The sequence below is a fragment of the Camelus dromedarius genome, chromosome 28 (genome assembly GCF_036321535.1).
Source record: "Camelus dromedarius isolate mCamDro1 chromosome 28, mCamDro1.pat, whole genome shotgun sequence".
Taxonomy (NCBI): Eukaryota; Metazoa; Chordata; class Mammalia; order Artiodactyla; family Camelidae; genus Camelus; species Camelus dromedarius.
The window spans coordinates 18,081,050-18,096,607 of NC_087463.1; the positions used below are offsets into that span (position 1 = coordinate 18,081,050).

General features: G+C 45.5%; 1 protein-coding gene and 1 non-coding gene across 7 annotated transcripts in view; one reads left to right on the forward strand and one right to left on the reverse strand.

The window, feature by feature from the left end:
• BCL2 (BCL2 apoptosis regulator) overlaps positions 1 to 15,558 on the reverse strand; it is a 158,735-nt gene that overhangs the window by 46,767 nt on the left and 96,410 nt on the right. The window lies entirely within an intron of this gene.
• TRNAV-GAC (transfer RNA valine (anticodon GAC)) lies at positions 12,387 to 12,461 on the forward strand. Its single transcript has one exon. It is a non-coding gene; the product is annotated as a tRNA-Val (tRNA).

Sequence of the window (15,558 nt, forward strand, 5' to 3'; positions counted from 1 at the left end):
GCATTTACGCCCCTATCCGTCTGCCTCATCGGGCTTAGTCTCCATGGCGTTTCCCACTTTCCCAGGCCGACCGGGGCCACGTGAATGATTTGCTCCCCGCCAGCTGAGTGGCCAGGCTGCTCTTGGTGAGAACTCTGCCTCCGAGAAGCAGTGGAGACGACGCTGCCAGGGAGGCAGGTCTCCCATCCACCCCATCCCCCGGAGACCCCCCTTCCAGCTACGGGGCTCCATCCCAATGCTTCAGGCCTCTCCAGCTCCCAGGTCTTTGGAGCAGGGCCCCTACAGTAGCTGCTCCTACGGGGCAGACACATCCTTTTTCCTATTATAGTTACAACAACAACAATAAGCAATAAATCCACTGAGGGTCCTTGTGGGCTCTCACGGACCAACATTCTCGCAAGGCTCATGGAAACTTGTCAGTGCACAGACCCTCTGATTCACTGTGGTCCAAGGGGCTTCTCATGCCTTTAAAAATAAATATTAACGCTGAGAGGGTGCTTTGTTTCACTTTGTGCTCGCTTAGCTGATGATCGAAGGCTCCCAGTGAGACGCTTCCAGGGCAGTCCAGTACAAAAAGGGAGACAGACAATGCATTCTTGCCTCCGCAGTCAGAAATGAAAAGAGTTTTGCCTTGTTTGGCGAGGGGTTACTAATTCGGAGGATGCTGGGTTTAGAGCCCATCTCAATTTGACTTGTAAATGAAAGGTGGAACCTCACCCAAATAACCCCGCTGTGTGCCCGCCTGCCCTCTTTTCTATGTCGGGGTGGGGCAGAGTTCACCAAAATCACTAGAAAGTTCAGGGAACTTGGAGGTAAAGCAAACAAGTAGAAGGTGTGTGAGGCTTGGCTACAGAGCATCTCCAGCGCCCGCACTTGACTCCACGTCCTTACTACAGAGAGGGTGAGGGTCCCCCTTTTCCACACAGAAAGGCACTCCAGCGTTGGGTGTATCAGAATCACCCCGGGGAGCTGGTGAAGATACAGACGCCCGGGCGGGTCCGTGAGCCTGGGCCTCTGTCCTTTGTATTAGCTCTCCTAAACTGATACTTCCGAACCACTGCTTTTCAGGAAAGCAGAGGGAAATAACTGAAGAGAAGAGCTGGTAAACTTTTACTGAAATACAGATAGAAATTTCTTATAATGCTTATTATTAAGGAGCTACCACTTGCAGAATGCCTAGCACGTGCCCACTTCACCGTCACTCCATCAAATCCATCCCACAGCCCTGGAGGTAGGATGGGAGGACCTGGAAGCTCAGAGAGGTGCAGGTGAGCCCTACGTCCAGGGACACACAGCTGGCAACTAGTTCATCTGATGGAAAGACCAGACACACCTGACCACCACTGAACGCCAGCGCTGCCCCGATTCCTGACTTTCATGCCCTGGGGGCTGGGGGCTGGGCTAGCATGCGGACCTTTTGGGGAAGCGCCAGGCACCTGCAGTTAAGTACCACCTCTCCGCCACACGGGGCAGCCCTTCGTTCCTTCTCTTCTCCATCCCATTCTCTCCTCTTCTCTTGCTTTGCCTCCATCCTTTCTCCTTTCCTTACAGTAGTCTTGCTAACACAAGCGCTGGCACAGCCGCTCAGGGAGCTCTGGTTCCCATCCAGAAAGAGTGAGGCCGAATCTGTTCAGGATGTAGCCTGGGCATCAGGCTTTTTAAGTACCCCCGGGTGATTCTGGTAGACAGCTAAGGTGGAAGCGCCTGCCTTATGTAAAGCGGCCAGACACAGCCCGCAGAATCTGGAAACTCACCTAGACACGCTCATGCTAACCACTGGCCGCTCTTTTAACTTGAGCAGCGTGTAGAAGCACGCGGTGGCCTCGGGCGACACTCTAGCCACATCCGCTGAGAAAACACGTGATGACCCCAGCTGAGCACATGATCCAGCCCCTGGATGGGCAGAGTGGGCTTTGGCTGGTCCCCACGGAGGGACCCTGGGAGAACAGATGTTGCACCCTTGGGGCCAGGGGATGCCACAGGGCGGGTGACGGGAAGAAGGCAGCCACCACGGCCTCTCTGCATATTAAGCAGCCCGAACCAGGAGTGGCTGTGAAAACTCGGCTCTCCCAGGGAGATCCATGCCATCGACTAGACCGTGAAACTAACTTCACCACACATTCTGCAAACCAGCTCCCCAGGTTTACTATGCACAGAAACGATGTTTACCTGAGCAGGACAGAAAATCTTACATAGAGCTCTGGCTTGCACCAGTCTCCATAGGTGGTCTTTTAGACTAAGATGACTTCATGCCCCCACACTGGGCATTTGTCTAAGGACAGGAGAACAACTCATTGCAAAGGATTCCCTGTGTAATATGGATGCTGCCCACTAGGAAATGCAGCCTCACTGGAGCATGAGGAGGCATCCGCGAGCCGGTGAAGTCATGGTACTGCCCTGGAAAGCACGCGTTGTATCTCCAGCACTGGGCACAAAGCCTGGGACACACAGGTCACCGACAAGTGGGCGAATCCACGTCATGTTGAAAGTGGGGCTCAAAGCCACTACTGGCCACGGACAAGGACATGCTGGGGAAGGAAAACAAACATGAAGCTTTCCACAAGCTGGCAGATCAGAGTGCAGAGGGGCAGGGGCCCACCCTGAGAGCAAGGCACCGGGGAGAGCAGGGCAAGAGCCCTCCATCCACCCCTGCCCTTGGCTGTGAACCAAGAGCAAAGAGGAGAGAAGAGCGAAGGTGGGGTGTCTGCTCCTCTGGTTCCCCCAGGTGAGGAAATGGGCCTCCTGTAGGGGCTGCTGCTGGGGGACACGCCCTTGACCCCTCGAGGCTCCATGTCAGCTGGGCCATGGCTGCAAGGGGGGCTGGGGGGGATTGTTGGGGGAGACAGAGCTGCTTAAGGACACTGGGCTCAGGACAGCTGTTCCTCATGACGGACAGCTGCAGATGGGGGCCCCCCACTTGGCCGCCCGCTCAGCTGTGCCCGCGGCACCCCGGAGAGCTGAAGCTGCTCTAAGTGAGAAGGGATCCAAGGCCATCCAGCCCTAAACCGACTCTGAAAAGGGTGACTGCAGACGAGGGGCGGCATTTGAACAGCTACATGCATGGCAGGAGTTCAGAGGAAGGGGAGAGCACGGCATCGCCCCCGAATGGGTGCTGAGGGGCTTGGAAAAGTGTGTCTGAGGGCTCTCTCTGCACATCTGTGATCAAGCAGCTGGAGGAGTAAACGCTTGCCTGGAGAGAATGCCTTCGCTCTCTCTCCTCTCTTGTGCACACTGCGTGGTGTGATTTATTTTTGCAGGAATAAGGGTCTTCCTCTCCCCTTGCTGCTTCTGCAGCCGGCCTGCTGGGGAGCACCAGCGCACCGCTCCACGGTGCAGGCAGCCCGCGGGGTGCCCCGCGCCTCACCCGGGCTTGTCTCCAGACCACACAGGCGCACGCACGTGGCAGCCGGAACAGAAAAGTAAAGGCACGTCAAAGAAACCGAATGGATCCGACCCTGAAACGCCCGACTACATCCCAGCGGATGTACTTCGGGGATGACTGTGCTGATCAGAACAAGAGACTTGTCGGTTGCTGGTCAGTGAGCTGGAGAGGCCACCACGGGCCACTGCCATGCCAACCTTGGCCAACTAACCAAGGCAATCTTAGGAGCAAGCATGTGACATCACCTTGCTGCCATTACCTTGAGACCAATCCAGTCTCTTAACTCCCTTTGCTCAGATTCTGCGCTCACCAAGCTGCCTCTGAAGAACATCTGGCTTCCTAAGAAAGTCTGCCCACAGAGAGCGCGTGGGCTGGAGCGGGGAAGCCACGTCTCGTTGCCAATGAATATACAGGCCTTCTGATTTGAACCCCCATCCAGCGGGCTGTCAGGGAGAGTCAGCCCCTAAGAGGTGGCTCGATGTGTCCTTGAGGAACGAACAGGTCTTTGAGCTGCCAGGATGAGGTTCAGACCTTGGGCTATTACGAGTTCAGGAAGTCATGGTGCCCTCAGAGGTCTCTGTAAGGCACACTCTAAGTCTTCCCGTGGTGATCGCCCAACAGAGAGCTGGAAGTTTTCCATGGCTACTTCTTGGATGACTGTACTTTTTCTTGAGTGAGGGCTGTATGTAGATGCAGAAATAATCTGTGCTTTACAGGGCCTACAGGCTGTGCAAACTTCTATGGAAGCAGTGAGCGTCTGCCTTGCTCCTTAGGTAACGTCATAGCTGACATGAATTCTGATCTGTTTACTCCTTCAGCCATGACTGACTCTGATACAATCAGACTGAAAGGCAGTTAAAAAGGAATTCATAATTCCTTGCCCAGGAATTATGAGAGATGCTTCCTCTTGAAGAACACAGGATTCAGTTGGGGAGATATAGACATGAAGTGATCCAACATATTCACTGTCAGAAATAAAAATATAGCTCAAACAGACAGAGGAGTGAGCTAGAACTGGGTGGAGGTGAACTCAAAAAGCTTTATGAAAAGAGGTATTTCTAAGGAAAAGCAGTTTAGTGTCATGATAAAAAGGAAGGGTCTTGAATCAAATAGACTTAGGTTCAAATGTTTGACTGTTTGTGACTTCATAAGGTACAGGCAAGGCTAAGCAGGGCGGGAACAAAGTGCCCGACACACGGAGATGCTCAAAGAACGGTCATTAAAAAATACCCACGTAGAAGGGGAAAGGATGAGGGAAGACACGAGGATAGTCTACACTCATTCTGCACCAGGCACAATTCTGTTGGGTTAACTCATTTCACTTTCACAGCAGTCTTATAAGGCCAGCACTGTTTTTAACCCCATTTATTGATGAGCAAGACAAGGCACAGAGAGGTTAAGTAACTTGCCCAAGGGCAACACAGCCAGTAAGTGACAGAGCTGGGATTTGAATCCAGGCAATCAGGGCCCTGAGTTTGGCATGCTAGCCACTTTACATCTTCTCCCATGACATATGCCACACTGCCTCTCCTGGAACCATGTATATATTACCCAGCAAATGGTCAAAACAGCTTGGATTTTTAGGATGAATATTTAAAATATTATAAATCCCTTGCTTGTAGGGGAGTGGTCAGTTGGAACAGTTTCTGCTGATCACTCAGTAATGTATCCAAGACAGTGATGTGTACAGACTATTTTTGTCTCAGTTAACATACAGCACCACATAAACATTGACTCAGCCAGAGAGCCTGGACAATAAATTATCAGTAGCCCCAGTGCTAAAATAGTGCTTGATTTTCTCTCTGCCTGAGCATGCTATCTATTTATACTCTGCTTACTTCTGTGGAGTTCAAAGTGCTTTATACACATTTCATCATAGCGATATTTATGTCGATTTATTGTCTTTATTATACACATGTGACTAATGTTCCCTACCATGCTCAGTATTTACTAGAGGAGTCTCAGTTTCCAACTAGCTTCTTTATCTAAGGGAATTACTGACTGTCTTTATAATAAGTGGAACTTGGCTGTCAATTAAAAGAATAGCATTTTACTGTTTCTCTTTCAGCTAAACTCATTTTGTATACGATGTGACCATTCTTGTTTCTGAATCTTAATCGTTTATTATTTTTTATCATTTCTTTACAGTTCCACTTATGGTTGACCTTGAACCAGAATAGATCTGTTATTTTAAAACTGTGATACAATTGCCTTTTTTTTTTTAGCTGACTTTCTGAAGCCCAATATGCAGTCTTATTTTTTCAGGTTGATTGGTGCACTGGCACACGTGCATTTTCAGATTTGGTCTTGACATTTTCAGTTTTCATATCCATGGGCATAAAAAGACAAATTTAGGGGTTGAAACAGAATAAAGAAAAGATCTCCAAAGAAAGGTTTCCTTGACTAGCTGGAAGACAGATGAGACCCCAAACTTGGCATATATAAACTGGGAAACTAGGTTTACGCATTGCCAGGAGTTACTACAGCTCAAGATTTAGAAGCGTGCCCTAGTGCTGGATGCACGAAGAGGAATGAAGGAAGAATTGCCATTTGATGTTCCCATCGGTGACAAATAAGGCAAGCCCAAACGCACAGCCTAAGGCTGGGGCATTCTCTTTTCTTTTGTCCTCCCCCCTGTGAATATCCATCTTTGTAATCGAAAACAGAAACTCCAGCCTTAAGCATTTCTCTGTTTTTGCAACAAGGACATTATACCAACAGTCTCTTTTCAAGAATCGGCAGTTATTTCATTCTACAGGAGTCCCTAAAATTTTCACCTTGACCAGCTGTGTCGTCTGCCAGTGTGAATGCAGGAGGGAGGGACAGGTATGACCAGGTCCAGGAGACAGAAGAGTCATAAGTACCCACAGTATCAATAATGATATTGGAGTTTTTAGAAAAATGTCATTTATTCTAGGAATGTTTTTGTCCCCTAGTCATCCTGCTACGATGAGCCTTTAACAAGGTCAAGGGACTAATCTGTAATCAATATCCTCATTCGAAAGAGAAGGTCAGACACTTGGAGATCCAGCTGGACAGACACACCAGGTTCTCCGGGAGAACCCTTGGGCTTCTGTGCATTCTGTTCTCTCTTCCCAGATAACTGGGCACCTCTAGTATTTCTTTTGGGACTCAGAATAGCTATCATTTCCTCTAAAAAGCCCTTCCTAAAACTAGGTCAGATGCCTATTTTGTGTACACAGCCCCCAGGCTCACCCCACTTATCCTACTGGATTGAGAACGCCAGGATCTCCTTCTGATGGAGACCGGATCTCAGGACAGAGTTGAAGGGGAGCGTGGAAGAAGGATAGCAGAAAAGCAAGAAGGGGGATGGGGACTGGGAAGGGCTGCCCTGTGATTGTTATTGTCACTTCTGCACGGCCACCCTGGGTGTACCCTATGGAACTGTGGAAACCTCTGGAAGCAAAACCAGGCTGAGCCTAAAATTAGCTCAACTAATAAAAATTACATTACTTGAATGTTTTCAAAAGCAGATTTTGCACTTGTATTTTGCCTTTGTTCTTTATCTCAAAAAAATAAACAATGGTACGGCATTCTCATCTGAATCGGGTCCAACCCTGAAGGCTGGAGTGGTTCTCAGATGGCTCGCCCTCCTTGGCCCCACTAACGTCGGGTTGGTTCACACTGCGGAAATATCAGCAGAATCAAATGGGCTTGGGAAGTTTCCATCAGCTTCGTAAGCATATGTTCAAAGTTCAGAGAAATGTGAAGCACAGAATAAACAGTTAATCACAACGGTGAGTGGAATGTGCTAGAAAGCAAGAATAAGAGCAAACAATGAAAGCATGTTTTCTGTTACTTTTTTTTTTTTCAAAATTATCTGTTTCAACAGCAAAACAGACTCTCTGAGAAATTAATTCAGCAGCACCACATCTCAGGCAGAAGGACATATGGGAATGGCATGGTCTTTGGAGTTAGCCCCAGTTTGAGAGCTAGCTCCCACACTTCCTGGCTCCAGCTTCCTGGCAAGTTACTTAAGTTGGTAGAGCCTCCGTTTCCTCATCATCTTTTAGAATTTTGTGAAGTTTAGAGAAAATAGAAGGACGAGTGTTTACAGCACATAGCGGAGGTTCCGTAAGTAATGACCAGCGTGATCACTGCTACCTCCAACACGTCGGGGAAACAGTGAAAGCACCGATCTGGAAATTATGAATGACCCTGAGCTGGACTGAAGTCTAAGTGTGCATGTGATGTGCATCAAGGTCTGAACAAGCAAACTAGAAGGCAAACTAGAAAATACTTCACAAACATGAGAGCAAACTTTCAAGTAATTTAATAGTACCCACTTTACTGTAAAGAATATGTGTATATCAACAAATCTTAACTTGTATTAATTCGTCATAATTCTTAATTTTAACTTAGATTACTCATAATTGTTAAATTATATTAACAGAACAGTATGTTGTACAGCCTTCTAGAAAATGTTATGTGTATACATGTATCTCATTTTTTTCCTCATCTATGAGGTCACATGCTGCATACAGACTTCAGCTTTTCCACTCTATAGTAACTGGGCATCTTTCTTTGTAAGCACATATATATGTAACATTTTTTTTAACATCTGCACTTTAGTTCATAATAACAATTCACTATCATTTAGCCAGTCCCTTACATAGATAGTTCTTTTCTCCCCCAGGTCTCCAGTTTGTTTGTTTGTTGGCTTTTGCTGCAAAAATAAAATAAATAATGCCACAATGGATTTCCTTACATATATGTAGGAAAAACCCTTAGAAGTGAAATTGCTGAATCAAGGGTATATAAACTTAGAATTTTCAGAATTAAGGTCAAATTATCCTCCAAAAAGTTTACAAGACTATACCCTTCCTTTAACAGTATTTAAAAAAAAAACAAAAAAAAACCTAGACTTTATTTTTACATTTGCTTCTCCAAAGTCTGTCTTTCTAGACTTGTTCTGGAGACAAAGGTGCAATCTGAAGTCATAACATTAACTGATTTCACTATTTACCCTCAAATTCATGATATTCCCTTGCAGTTCTCATCTGCAGATGCTTTGTTTAAAACAAAAAGTCAACAATGTTAGAGGTGATAGCTTAGGTAAATAAAGTTCCTCCAGCCAAGAAGGAGGTGCAGGAAGAGCTCTCTGATCTCCCCCACCCCCCGAAAGGCGACAATAGACCAAACCAATCACAGGCAAACGTGTTCCAGCTATGTTGCGTTGACTGGTTTCTCTGAGTTAGACTCAGCACTAAATACTTTACATACATTATCTCACTTTAGGGTCTGTGTATTTGTGAGTATTTATAAGCCCAATAAAAGCCTCACAGATTGTCTGAAGAGACCTGGGAAAATAAGAACTGTCCTTCACCTCTGGCTCCCCACTCCCCGTCCCCCCGCCCCAATCTCTCCCCCAAGGAAAACTCAAGGGCTACTCCCCACCAGCAGTAACAGGCCTGCCTTCTCCAGCCCCAAATCCCTGCCAACAGCCAGTTCTGAGATAACTGACGTGTTTCCCGATGACCCGAGGCTTGGGGAAACCCTCAAATATCTTTTGAATCATTAAAAGAGATACACAGGTGTCTGGTATCGTTTGGGGTGTTAGGCGTATTTTGTTGTATTGAATTCTGTAGAAATTAGTCATAGAGAAATGGTCTAGCTGAAACAGAAGGTTGAATTAACCAGAACACCTCGCTCTTCTAGCTAACTGGAGCACTTACTGTACTTAAGATAAACTGGAATTTACCATATTACTCACCCCTAATCTCACCATTAAAAGTTCTCACTCTTTTTTTTTTTTTAATAGCGATGGGTCCTTTATTTTATTTATTTTCATTGTTATTTTTTTTAAACAAAAGTTCTAAGGATTGAACCCGGGATCTCCTGCATGCTAAGCATGAGCTCTGCCACTGAGCTATACCCACCCCCCTCCCCAAAGTTCTCATTCTTTACCCCTACTGTCAAACTGAACAAAAGAATAGATGCCCATCTTCCACAATAGAAAATTTTTGAGCTATTTCCTATCATTCCGACGTAGCTCTGTTAAATCCACCCTCGATAACAGTTAACATCTACACTATTGAGATGAGGGCAAATAAGTAATTGATTTGGAATGCAAAGCTTGACCAAATGACTTTATGCCTCAGTATATTCTCTGTGATTTGCTAATATAAAGGTCACCTCTCATTTATTATTTTTTAAAATGTTCTAGAAGTTTCTTAAAGGCAGAGTTTTGGAAACTCAATCTACATTTCCTTCCCAAATGAAGAAGCTTCCAACCCCAGCACGAAGACACGTTCCATAAAGCATCAGAGGCCAGACACCAACAGTTCTGTGGGAGTTAAGTCTCTACTCCTCTGCAAGGCAAGAAGTCCTCTCCCAGCCCCTCCTCTGAAGGCCAGCTCCCTGGAGATGGTTTCCTAGCTCTAGAAACCATGGGGCTGCCCCAGCAAATGAAACCACATTAAGAATCTGTCTTTTAGTAACTAGAAATCCCCTTGCTCTGTCTCTGACAGGCCTGTCTTCGACTGAATCCCACTTTCTAGCCAGAAAAATCTGCGTGAGGTTCCAGGACATTCAGGAACAGATCATTTGTATTCAATAGTGTCAGTAACCTACTCAAATGAAAAAGTGCTTTTTGTGTGTGTGAAATCCATCAAACTCTCTTTACGCATCTGAGGTGGGTTTCGGAGAAATCACTCACTGTGGGTATCCGTGCAGAGCAGCTGCTCACTGAAGAAAGGAAGCCAGCCTTGAAGTCCAGGATAAGCCCTAAAGGTTCCTGATGCATTAAGTGGAGATTCTGAGATTAGTGCCAGGGAGTAAGGTTTTAGGGTAGGTTGTTTGAAAAGCTTAAAAGCGCAGTGCCTTTGGATCCCCTAAAGAGAGGCTGTTGCAGGTGACTGATTAATCTCTGACCAATCAGAAGTAGCTAAATGTTGAGGTGTGAAATTAGGGGGAAAAAAAAAAGACCTGGTTTTTATTTGTTTTGCATTATTAAAAAAATCACCTAAAAATACAGCTTGCAGTATTTGAATCATCTACACAGTGAGAGTGCCTCCTGCCTTCATTTGACAGCTGTTCAATCACCCACGCTGCGCTGGTGCCCCCGTGCTGGGGTGTCACAGGGAACAAGACAGGCATGGTCCCTGCCTGCGAGGAGCTGAAAGAATACGCACGCCGAGTGCTGACTGTATCCTATGGAAATATCCAGAAGGTTAAAGGAGGGTGAGAGGAGCAGGAAGGACTGGGTGGCCAGGGGGCGCTTTTCAAGGTGGTGACATTTAAATAGGGATTTGAAAGGCAAGAAGGAGCATTCCCAGGACAAGCAGGAGGACTACAGTCCAAGCAGAGGTCACAGGCAGCGAAAGGCCCTGAGGGGCAAGCTTGCTTTGTTGGGGGATCAGGAATCAGCCCACGTGGCCGTGGGTTGGAGAGCTATGAACGGGTCGGGCGGTGATAACACTTTGGAAATCAGAACTAGGAGTCTGGGTCTTATCCGAAGCATGACGGGAAGTATTTGGGGGTGATAAAGTGGGCTGAAAAGCAACTCTTCTGCAAAGACCCCAAACTAGAGAGATGACCAAAGGCAGTGGGGAGGAGGGGCCGCTGACGTGCACCTGTCCTGACACCCTCCTCCCCAAGCAGTGAGGCTGGGAAGCCCTGCTGGCAACTGGGCCCTGGGATGACGTCAGCCCGTGACACCACGGCCACAGCACACGCCATGACAGCAACGCTTGTCTGGTCAAGCCCAAAGCCAGCAAAAGACCTTCCCCTTGACCCTGCCCCAGCTCCCAGACTGAATCCAGCCTCTAGTTCCTCTGCAGAAAGGCAGCCCCAGTCTTCTCTTTGTGTTTAGACATACTGAAGGAGGAGGGCCTAAGCACTATCAGACCCCATCCTTCTGTTAACGACTTCTGGGGACAAAAATACAGGGAACTACCTCTGAAATTCTTTGTGCATTTCATCAAAGAAGCAAGGTTAATCAATTCTGTGGCCATACATGGGCATGTTTCATGATGCAATGAAGAAAACTCCCAGATACCAGCACCCCACGATGAATGTCCTAATCGACCATTAAAGACTTATTTTTAGTAGAGTCAGCCACAAAGTTCTGAGGCAAGCGACAGGTCATGTGTTATCTGAGAAGCACATGCTATTGTGGTCATCAAACAGCTAATCTGGGGTGAGGTGTTCCAGGCAAGATGCTTGTTATGAAAGTAGAAGCTACTAGAGTGGTTATTGCTATTCAGAAATTTAAATCAATGGACATAAATGGTAAAGGAAACATGGACCGAACAACTAAATTTCAAATGACATTTCAAATGAGTCCAATGAAATTGGCAAAAATGTGCTCTAAGGTTTTTCAACTTACTTTTCCATAAGAGTATGGTGGCTATACATCAAATAGAGAGTTCTAAAATCATATGATCACATCTAGCTGTTAGCAAAAAGACCAATGTAGATTTATTTCCTCACTAGCTTGACCTTAAGTAAGATAGATTACATTCCTAAACCTTGGTTCCTCATCTGTAAAAAATAAAGATAATCATATCCATCTTTCATAGGGTTGTTATGATGTGTATATGTGATAAAGTACCCAACACAGCACACAGCAAAGTTGCCGATACACATAAATACCAGTTCACTTTTACTTTAGCATTCTGCTTCATGGTAAGCCACACTTTTAGCAAGCTAAGAGTTTAATTTGGGGGATGCATATTTCTTAACACCATCCAATGGCATATAAGCAAAAAAGCTGGAATTTTTCTCTGTTCACAGCTGTATTCTCAGCACCCAGATAAAGGCCTGCCTTATAGTAGCTGCCCAATAGTTACTGAATGAATGAATGGGAAGTTACAGTGACATGAGGCTGAATCTGAAGGTCAATTATCTTAATGGCTAAATTGTCTAATACGCTTTTGATGGAAGAGATGTAGGCTGAACATGCATTCAGATAGTCAACTTGTAAATGCAACCATCTTACAAAATAGGCGATCAAAAGCATCTATTAAAGAAAGCAGTAGGCGGAAGGTATATAGCTCAGTGGTAGAGTATGTGCTTGACATGCACGAGGTCCTGGGTTCAATCCCCAGCACTTCCATTAAATAAACAAACAAACAAACAAACCTAATTACTAACCCCCCAAAAAAAAACCCAAAAAATTTTTTAAAAAGAAAAAGAAAGCAGTAACCACTGCTTCAACCTCAGATAAAGCATTACTCGGAAGTCTAGTCCTAAGGGCTCCTGGATCAGCAAGTCAGTGATCCCCAGAAAAGAGGGAACCACCATAAATGACTTGCCTTGAACTCAATTTCCCAGTAGCTGAGGGCCAGCCTGGGGGGTCCCGGTGCCAGCAGCAAGGCCACCTCTCCTGTCATCACCTTTCCAGGGCTAGGGCTGCGCCAACATCAGAGTGGTTGGGAATTGACCAGAGTGAGTCCAAAACAGAAGAGAACATTTTGCCAGTGACTGAAAACCTACCTGGGTGCGAGAGCTGGGCACCAGGGCTTAGCTTTGCCACCAACAGGCTGTGTGGCTTTGGGTAAGTCATTTAATATTTGGTCAAATAGACCTTGGTTTCATCATGTTTGAATGATCAACACTGCCCTGTTTTCCCTCTGAAAGTTCAAAAGTCCCAGGCCAGGACTATGGCAGCCTGGCCAGCATCCATCCGCATGGCCTCGCTGTTGTGAAAAATTACAAGTATAGAAACCACAGGTGATAACAGGGGGAGAAAATAAGAAAGAAAAAGTCACTCCTTACCCTCTTTTCAAGAACCACTGCTCCCAATTGCTCACATCTGGCATGCCTCAATGGTAATCATTTGCAAGGTTCAAAAACATTGAGCCTTGAAAGTGAAATAAGGAGCTTTATCTTCAAAAGGAAAATTAAAGACCCGGGGCAGACCCCTTGGGACCTTTTCATTACACCTGGATAATGGAAGGTATTATGACTCTATCCAGCAGTATGTTTTTATGAATAGGCTAACACACACCCCTAGGCTGTAAAATTGTGCTTTAGGATATGACATGTTGATTCAGGTACAAAATAAAACACTGTTTGTATGGTAGATTTTTAATGAAAAGTTTAAAGACACACCTATTTAACAAACCTCTATTTTTTTTTTTTTATAGAGCTGGCCTAAAAAAGACTGCTTTAAAAAATAAAATCGTAACTATGGGTGGTCTCACACCTAGAAGTGACACAACAATCCTTTGTCAGACCACGTGCCTTAATTTTTGGGTTGGAAAACGTGGTCACCGTAATTAGAAGCCAGGGAAAGCAAAGGGTCTGAAAAATTCTTTGCAGGAGGGGAATAATAATTCGTTAGCATTTCAATAAAACTGTAATTTCACCAGCTTTTAGGTATGTAAAAATCAGCTTTAAAATTACAGCACTTGACAATTTTCTATCTCACCATATAGCAATTTGTTGAAGTGTCTTATTTCCTCCATGAAAACAACAGCCACGTTTCCCATATTCCCAGAACCCTTCCCCCTGCCCCCCGACAAACCGGGTACATGGTTTGTTTTTTGTGTTCAGTGAACCACAAAGAATGTTTCAGGAACAACCTCAGGAAAATCAGGCGAGAAGTAATTCAGGGTAGGAGGAAATCAGTGCAGAACTTGTTTAGAAGCCATTCTCTTAGGCTTCAAGAGATTTCAAATATACCCTTTGAAAGGCTCAGTTATGGAAAAAGTTCATCTGCGCAGGTTTTGAAATGGGATTTAGCCAAGAAAAGAGTCAGTGCTGATTAAGGATTGATGAATTAGGAGGGGAAAGTTTAGTCGGGTAACTTAGTCACTTGGTTCCTAAACCCTTTTTCACGACTGCAAGGCATCATGAGAGGCCGAAATACAAGTATTGGAGGAGGAGACAGAACATGATCGTTTCTCTCTATGGTCTTTTTGGGGCTTGAAATGAAAAGATCAAAGTCAAATGAGGCTATGGAAAATTAATGAGCACTGAGCATTTCGTGCCGCTAATACGCTTAGTTAACTCAGGCAGCGGGAAAGCATCACATGGGCCTTTATCACACGTGATAGAACACCAGCGCCTTCCTAGAAGGCTAGGCAGACGTGGACGTGAAGGTCCCTACGCCTGGGAGCACTACAGCTCTGTGTCCCCTGCGCTTGGCGTTCCCAAATTGCTCGGATTTCTTAATTCCACATTGCCACCAATTTTTCCTCTTAGTATCACTTATATGTGGAATCTAAAAAAAAGAGACAAACTTATTTTCCAAAACAGAAACAGACTCACAGACATAGAAAGCAAACTTGTGGTCACCAGAGGGGAAAGGTGGGGGTGAGGGATAAATTGGGAGCTTGGGATTTGTGGATACCGAGTACTATATTTAAAATAGATAAAACAGATAAACTATATAGCACAGGGAACTACGTTTAATACCTTGTAATAGCCTATAATGAAAAAGACTATGAAAAGGAATATATATATACGTATAACTGAATCACTGTGCTGTACACCAAAAACTAACACAACATTGTAAGCTGACTATACTTCAATTAAAAAAATAAAATATATATATACATAAATGTCAAACCGTTCATATAAATCCCAAAGTTTTAGCATCTAACCTCCATCTCCCAGACTGCAACTCACAAGAAGCAGCAAAAAACAGTTCTTCAAGTCTATCTTCTACACATGTTTTGACTTCTTGGAACAGAAATTAGGATGAGAAATTTTTTCTCAACACAGGTGAGAAAAAATGTTTTCCTGATCAGGTGAGAAAGTTATGGTTTGGTGACTCGTAGCTGCCAGATTCCTATGGATCAATATTGATTTGAGTGTGTTCCTAAGGGCTTGGCTTCTTTTGAAGATGCCATGGTTCCCAAGAGCACAGCCTTAGGAGTCCACCCCGGGCTCTTCAGTGCTGGGCCATCCATCACCTGCAGATCATTCACTTTGAGTTTCAGTTTCCTCGTCTGAAAATGAGGAAAATGCTCGTACCTGCTGGTGGTTTGGGGGACTCAGACAGTGCAAGGCAGGCCCCTAGCACCGCAGTCTGTCATGTGGTGAAACTCACGACCTGGTGGCTCTTGCTGTCACCATCTTCTGCTGCAAACTGCCCTGCGTGAGCCGTGCAGGATGCAACCAGAAAGCAAATAAAATTATGGTTGCACTTTCTGTGACGTTCCTGGGGGCACCACGGCCTCAGGGGAATAGTGCCTGGGAGGTGG